This window comes from Schistocerca piceifrons, chromosome 2 (assembly GCF_021461385.2).
Source record: "Schistocerca piceifrons isolate TAMUIC-IGC-003096 chromosome 2, iqSchPice1.1, whole genome shotgun sequence".
Lineage (NCBI taxonomy): Eukaryota > Metazoa > Arthropoda > Insecta > Orthoptera > Acrididae > Schistocerca > Schistocerca piceifrons.
The window spans coordinates 744253254-744261854 of record NC_060139.1 but is presented as its reverse complement, the minus strand read 5'-3'; the positions used below and the strand labels follow the sequence as shown (position 1 = coordinate 744261854).

General features: G+C 41.8%; 1 pseudogene; it reads left to right on the top strand.

The window, feature by feature from the left end:
* Positions 1-5041: 5041 nt before the first annotated feature.
* LOC124778331 lies at positions 5042-5158 on the top strand (annotated as a pseudogene).
* Positions 5159-8601: the final 3443 nt, after the last annotated feature.

The following is an 8601-nucleotide window of genomic DNA, read 5'->3' as shown; positions in this document are numbered from 1 at the left end:
ATACGAAAAAAAGCTGAAATTCTTGTGTGGATAAACTGTCATTTTATGCTCATAACCTTTTATTACCCCAGTTTGCCTTCTAAATGCTTGCATATACCGATCTATTACTCCTCGTAACCCCTCCTTCCGATCCTCTGACAAACAAGCAGATTCACTTACCTCGGTTTCTGACACTCTTCGGGTTCATGTTTTCTTGAGACAGCTGCTCACCCCTTTGTGTATCAAGAAACAGTTTGTTTGGGTATGAGAATTGTGCTCTTATATCAGTACTCACTTTGAGTGCATTTTCAGTTATGCTAGTTTCAATTAAATTTACTGGTACCTCTGTTCGTTGATTGTAAAGAAAGATATTCCTTGCCCCATGTCAACCTGTGCTTTGTATTGCCTAAAGGTATCTATTCCAGTAAGACAGTTACTACAATTTTTTCACTAGCAGAAAAATACACTTTAGACAAAAATCGCTGATGGTAGTGACTATTAATGGCTGAAGTTTAACTGATTTTGACTTGCTCCCCACTGTGGTTAGAATACAACAATTCTGAACCAGAAAAGTTGGTACATAACATCGTCTTTGCAACTCATTGAACAGACTTTATGGTATTACATCTGTCAATGCACCTGTGTCAAGTACCACAGGTACATCTAGATTAAATATCCTGGCTTTAATTATAGCTTGCACTGACTCATCATTATCCCTGTCTAAGTTATTTACATCTTCCCAACACAGCTCTTCCTTCATACCTACGTCTTGGTCATAACTGAGAATATAACTTGGAATAAATTGCATGTCTGCCCCTTTTATTGGCCTATGATGGTGGCTTATAGTGATTTGTTCAAGTTTTCCTTATTGACTGGGTGTTGCCTCTTCATTGTGAGTAACTTCAATTACCTGCATGTTGTGAATTTGACCTCACCAGTTTATGTCCTGTATTGCCATGGAATGAAATCCTCCATGACCTTGATTCCCACTGGGTATATAACTGTTATTCTGTTGATTGTAACTGCCAGGTAGAACACTGCTGAATGGTGTATTTGCAGTCAGCTACTGCCACTTCCTGTATAGGTTATTGCCACCCGTGGAGGTGCACTGTGAATTTGTTGCCCAAAGCCCCTCTATGTGGTTTAAACCAGTCTATTGTAATTCTGTTTGTAATTTACTTTGAAACCTTGTTTGTACTTTTGATTTCTCCCTTACCATAATTGTTCCTTCTATTATTGATGTAGCATGGGGCATGGAGGAACCAACTGTGTTGGTTGTTACCACTGTTGCCATTCTGCTATTGCCTATTTTGCAGAGGGACACACTGCAAATTAATGTTCTGTGGATGTGACAGCACCTCTTCATATGTTAGGTCAATTGAGTCAAGTACAGAAGTAGTAGGGCAAAGGGGGCATCAGAGCGTTTTATTAGTGTAGGATGCGTACATCATGGGCAATCTTATTATTTTTTTGGTTGAAAGGTCATTAATTTATTGTTCTGTTGAGTGGGTTATGATCCCTGGGCATAATCCCTCCTTTGAGAAACCTTCCCCCACAACTCCCTCTCCCCCACCTGCCTCTCACTAGTAAAAGTACAGTTTCAGGGCCAGAGTTACTCAAATATCCCCCTCCCACTCTATTAATTTGGTAGTCTAATTTATTAAATTGATCAATTAATTTACCTCTCCCACTCTTGTAAACCCCTGAGCCCTCCTCCTCCCCTCCTCCACCTGGAAACTGGCGGGAAAAAGATTCAGTTGATTGATTGCACTATATGGAATATTGTTTGAACAACTTAGTTGATTTGTTTATTTGATTGATTGCAGGATATGGAATACTGTTTGAACAATTTAGACAATATATGGAATATTGTTTATTTAAAGAATTTATTTGATATGAGGTGGAGTATTGAATGTAGTTTATTTATTTATTTAAACAATTTGACGGAAAATCGATCGCAATGTAAGGAATATAGTTTAAACAATTTCTCATAGACAAGGCAATGAGCGAAATATTGTTTATTTAAACAATTTATAGGATACAAGGTAGTGTTTGGAATATAATATATATATTTGTTTAAAGAACTTGTCGGGAAATTGACTGTACTGTATGGTGTACTGTTTATTTAAACATTTTGTGGGTCACAAGGCAGTATAGAATACTTAAACAGTTGCAGCGTTTTTTTATCCCAATCACACAAAGAATACCATCAACACAATCCACCGCACATGATTACACTGTTAAAAATCTTTCGTACCGACCACAGGGCATTGCACACAGGGCCGACCAGTTTGCTATTCCTGCAGCTGCAGGTCACACTACGCCCACTCAGACCCTGTGGCTGACAGACTGGATGTTGTGCTAATTCTCGAACAAAAGTATCACATGACAGCAACCCTTTGATATTTGACACCTCAGTGTGTTGCGTTCTCTCAGCATCCATCAGTTATGTGGTGTAACATGCAATTCACTTGTATACAAATGCATGTTCTGTTTGTGACTTCTCTACTTGCAGTTGTTGACATCAAACATCTCCACACCACTCTCAGCAGAGGACTTCCAATGCATGTGTGATTAATCATGTTCATCGATAGAAAACTTATTTCATTACCCTCCACTAGACTAACGAAGATGTATGCGTAGGACTCATTTACTCCATCACATCTTGGACATAAATCAAGTCTTCAGTTTCTTATAGGAACAAAGTGACTGTTACAATACTTTTCATATTCATCCTATAGAAAATGCATGCATGTGAATCATTGGGGAGAGGGCAAATCTAACGATTATTTTAGTACGTTGGTGTATAAGATGGGTTAGATATTATCATAGAAAATTAAACAGCACATAGGTATGTCAGCAATATGGGCATATACATATAAGAAACTGAGGAAAAAAGAAGAAAAATGACATAAAGTCGGTAAAATTCGACGAAAACCTGGTATAATCACCAAAACTTGATGTGAAATACGTAAAAATTGAGGGAAATACAGTGAAATATGTAGACTGATGTCAAATGCACACGCCTTAATAGTGGAAAGAGGAGGCAGTCTAGAGATGCGGTGTCAAGGCGAAATGACAAAATTATCCCACACATGAACAATACAACCTAACATCGGACCATGACTTCTGTGGGCAAAAGGAAGTTTACCAGGGGCAGTGGTAAACTGAGATAAGACTGTTACATCTCCCCTTGCTGCTGATCGTGGTGTTCATTTCCTCATAAGATGTCACTATTTCTTTGTATGCATTTTTGGCTGCCAGTGAGCATTTTATAGGACTGTTGTGAACATATCATAATTTCCGAACCATAATCGGGCTGAACTTTGTGAACAGCAGGCAAATGCACCTCTAGAGACTATATAGTGTTTGTGTTACAAAGAATAGATGTTTTCTTTGGTGTGCAAGCTAGCAGTTTTATCACTTTACAGTTTGTCACCTTAGTTTGTCGTAGAGAAACTTGCATGGAGAATATATTCCATGTGCTGGGAATATATTTCTTACATTGGAATGTTGACAGTGTTGCATTCCACATGATTAATAGATCAGAAACTACACCACTCTAACATTATAGTGTGTTTAAGTGCAGAACCGTTTAGCTTTTGGAATGGGTTTGTGTTCCATGATCATTTCTCTCTTTTTGATATCATCTTGGTATGGACGCCAAACACTGGAACATTACTACAGAATTGAGAGCACAGTTGATTTGCACAAAATATTTAAACTACATCCACTTTTAGTTCTATCATGCATAACCCACTCATTTCTCGTTAATGGTCTGTTATATCATCACAGCACTCTCATATCTACTATATATCGACAAGGGGTGCTGATCCCCTTGACATGTGTGGATCTGGAGAGATCTTGTGCATGAGGATGGACGCTCTGAGTAAGTAGGTGTGGAACAGTCTTCGCTGAACAGCAGTTACGGACTTGGCTCGTCTGTTCCTTCACGAGACATGAAATGTAACACATATAGTACCCTCCTAATTCTGATCAGCTGCAAATTAAATCGAGGACAATGTTGAGGGGAGGTTTGGTCAAAGACAGAGATGGGGAATGTCACACGAGATGGCTCTGTGACTCCCATGCACATAGAGAAAGATGGTCAATCGTAATCGTAAATATGCACTATGCACTATGATCGAAGTGCTTGATATATGTAGATCGATACAGGACGCTGTCTGGTATACTTTGGTGTATGTGTTCGAGAATTAACAAGAATGGGCGTATAGAAAAGGCATCTATCTACATTTACAATCTAGTATGTGGTACATGCGGAGTAGTGGAAGGGTGGTTTAGAGATGATACAGAAATTGGGAAGCATGCTGCCACATCATTGGTCTGTATTGAAATTACAGAAAATTGATACAATTTCTAAAATTGATCGCAGTATCAGCTGTGGTGCTTATTACAATACATCATCCCAAACTGACAGCGTCTTTTCCATTCCATCCGTCCACTGGTATGCTGTTGATTACCACATAATGATTGACTGATGCCGCTTGTTTGAGATGGGGGGAGTCTCAGTGGGAGCAGCACCTTCCAGGGATGGCCTGCACAAAATAGTGATCGCATACATGGCTGTTACATGAGGTATCAATCGAAACAGAACACCTACACGTCTGCCACCAGGTCACTGTGGCAGATGATTTTAAATGCAGAGGTTATTAATCACCTTCAGGGAGCTGTTTGGAATCGCCCCGGAATACTGCAACCTCTTCCAGCTTCCATCTGTTGCACTGTCTTCCACATTTTTTGTCAATAAGGAACACTGCCTCTGTCTGTTATTTCAAACCTTCTGTATGTGGTGGGAGCAGCATAGTTTACACCATGTGATGTCCAGCTTTCAGTGAGAGGTAATGGATCAAGAAGGTTAATGTCAATTTTACACCTGACACAAACCTTGAAGTCGTGGTAGAAAAAACAAAATGATGGCGGTGTACAAAGCTGTTGTCATACACTGCTTGAATGTGTTAGAGAGGCAAAAAAAAAACAATGCATCAAATACACTGCTTGAATGTGTTAGAGCAGAAAAAAAACAATGCATCAAACTATTTTAGGCAACGGCCTTGCCGCAGTGGATACACTGGTTCCCGTGAGATCACCGAAGTTAAGCTCTGTCGGGCGTGGTCGGCACTTGGATGGGTGGCCATCCAGGCCCCATGCGCTGTTGCCATTTTTCGGGGTGCACTCAGCCTGGTGATGCCAATTGATGAGCTACTCGACCGAATAGTAGCGGCTTCGGTCAAGAATACCATCCTAACGACCGGGAGAGCAGTGTGCTGGCCCCACGCCCCTCCTATCCGCATCCTCCATGAGGATGACACGGCGGTCCCGGTCCTGGTCCCGGTAGGCCACTCGTGGCCTGAAGTCGGAGTGTGCTTTTTTTTATCAAACTACTTATGAAAGAACAACAAAGGGACCCTCTCTTGCGATTTATAGTCTTTGGGATATGGTCCTCCTACAGTACTGGTGATGAAACTTTACACTGGTTGGTGGAAGCGACTTTGATCACACACAACTTGCTCCAACATCTATAAATTTAATAAGATGGCCACATCTGCTCAATGCCAGCACACAGACGATACTGGTTTTAGATATATCCGAAGGGGAGCAGTAATATCATATCGAGTTCACTGGTGGGTGATGTTAGTGGAATTTTTATAGTTCGTAGTTTTTCTGTTAGATGGTGCAAAGTGACAAGGAGGGAGAGAATATGACAGACATAAATGCACCCTGAGAAGCGCCGATCTCCTTGAGTCCACAGTAACTATATGTAGTTTGGAGACACACAGCAATGCAGAGTAAAATCCTCATACTTCTTCCAGTTTCTGTATTATGTGGAGTCTTCCTAATTTTCCTGATGAGCAATACCACCATTACTGCTCGTACTGTTTTTTCAACTACCTCATGTTGCAGGAGAAGCTTCGTTTGGTGCTAGCCTTACACACTGCACACGATTGGCAGAGTTACGACAACATGTTCCCATTTCCACCCAGTAGCCAAAACAAGATACTGCCACATTAACTCAGCTCATTCTGTTTCTCCACGGGATGCAGAGTATATTCAATACGGTATAGTGTTCCCTGACTTCCGTTCAGTTCTGACTTAAATTGGAGTGATCATATGGACAAAGCTGCAGGGACGATGGGGCAGTGACTGAGAAACAGTTACAAGATGCAGAGGGACTGTCTAAAACCACGTTGTATTTTTCTGTATGGGATCCTTAGGAGATAGGTCCAGAAAGGTGACTCATTTCGAGGTATGAGAGTGGCACAAATGTGTTCCGTCAGTGGCTGTAATCACTGAAAGATGTCTCCATAGTATTGAACGTAAGTATGTTTTTGAATGAATAGATTTGATTCCAAATTGAAGACAGCGTTTCTACCATAAAGCATAACACTATCAGTGAATCTTGTGTGCGTCTGTAGAACCAAGACCGCAGGGTGACGGTAACATAGTCGTTGTGATTGCGTTTCTAACATCTGATCGCTTATGAGACCATTACGTCTCTCTTCCTAAGAGACATTGGTACCCCTCTCAAGAAAAACAAATGAGGCACGTCCATCCATCGCAGATTTTTGCTCAATATTGTTTGGTGCCACCAGCAATCAATTGTTGACGAATTATTATACTTAGTAGGGGACGCGTGATAGATTCAATGTGATCGGCAGGCTTATAAAGTTTGTGTTGGGGTGTAAAATTATTGTGGCCATTGTTCTGACATGTGCACAGAAAATGACCATGAGAGGTAGAGCTGGAAGCATGGATTTGACTTGGGAGATTGTAATTTCAACGCGCCGATACCCGCATGAGGGGACGAAAGATTTTACGTGAAAAATTGTGTCCAGTTATAAAAGGGATATAGATATTGAAATTTCTAGAGTCACAACCGTCAAGGTGAGGTACTTCCAATACGTTGTTCATTATCAAATGGTAATCATCAGATTAGTGGTGCAATCGTAATATTTAATTGTAGTTATAGTGATAAATATGTGGCTGGTTTCCTAGGACGACACTGTTTGGCATGTAGGGGCCTTTGGTGGAGATAGCCTGTGGCTGGAACAAATGGGCATTTCTGGATTAAGTCTCTCACAAGGGATGGGTACAAAGAAAAGTTCTGGCCAGCTGGCTAGTCGATTCTTGCCCACAGCTGCAAGGGCAGGCCCCAGCGATGGCCCTCACTGGACAGCTGAATAGTGAACTAATACTCAGCATACGTTGGGCTGTCTCCTCCATCACGTGTGATGCATGTTTTCTCTGTGGAAAACTGAACGGTTCAGTATCGATCACTGCCAAGTGTTTGCACTGGGCGTATTAATAACATCCGAATTCCTGCCACTCCAACCATCCCCAGATGCCCTCCATGGCCGGGGGTGGTGCACTCTGGCATACACGCACATCTACAACTGCAGCTGCGACCGCGGCGGTGATTTTCTGCGACCTCTGAGCATAGGCACCCTTAGTGTACGAGAGGACAGGCGCACTGCATATGGACATCTGGGAGGTGACTGTGAGGAATGTGTGAGTGTTCCTAGCGATCTCAGGCACCTAGTCATGACAACTACTGCAGGATCGTGGTTTAAGTGTGTCTTGTTTAGTGCTTCGCAGTGCTATTTGCTGTTGTCTCTATCCTATCACGCAGTAGACCCTTCCTCCTCCTCCTCCTCCTTTTCCTCCCGAATGTAGCAGAGAGAGCCAATTTAGGAATTCTATAGTGCTTTCAAAACCCAATCACGACATCATAGTCCCGATTGTTAGTGATCTCCGACATCTAGCCATGGGAGCTACCAATACTACGAACTGAATCATGGTTTAAATGTGTTGTGTTTAATGCTCCTTGATACATCACAGTGGACTCTGTCTTGTAGAGGTATTTGTTGTTGTTGTCTCTATACTATCATGCAGTAGGCTCTTCCTCCTCCTCCCTAATGTAGTGTAGAGAACTAACTTACGGGTTATATAGTGCTTTAAAAACCCAATCGCAGCATCAAATCCCATATTGAGAAATTTATTATTTCCGATAGTGGTACTGCGGACACACACACCAGTCCAGCCCCTCCACAGACTGTTTAACAACATAGCATGAAGATGAGCCGAAATTTGAAATTTCCAGCTATCTCCAAAGTAATGGACTTCCTATCAAATGACCAAATTCTGTCAGTATCCACAGATAGGAGGTAATGGGGGAAAAATCCAATAGGTTTTGGAAACTGGGCAGTTGCGAGGTCAAATCCTGCCAAATTTTCCAATCCTAGCATCCACCAATTGAAAGCAAGGGAAAACTATCCCACACAAAGGGCATCGATTTAGTTAATTAGTCATTCAATCTGATAGTGTGAGTGAATATTTCCAAGAAAACCACAGACTGGCGTTTACCAGGTAAACACTGCTTTGTATGCAGTTGAATCTGAGCACAGTAAATGGTGCGCATAAGTCCAGCAGTGGCATGCAACAGGGTGTGGCAACTTGAGAGAGAGAGAGAGGGGGGGGGAGAGAAAGACAGAGAGGGAGAGGGAGAGAGAGAGAGAGAGAGAGAGAGAGAGAGAGAGAGGGGGGGGATGTATTTCGACAGGAATTTCTCGGGTATCAAATATCAAAGGGTTTCCACTTCCTGAC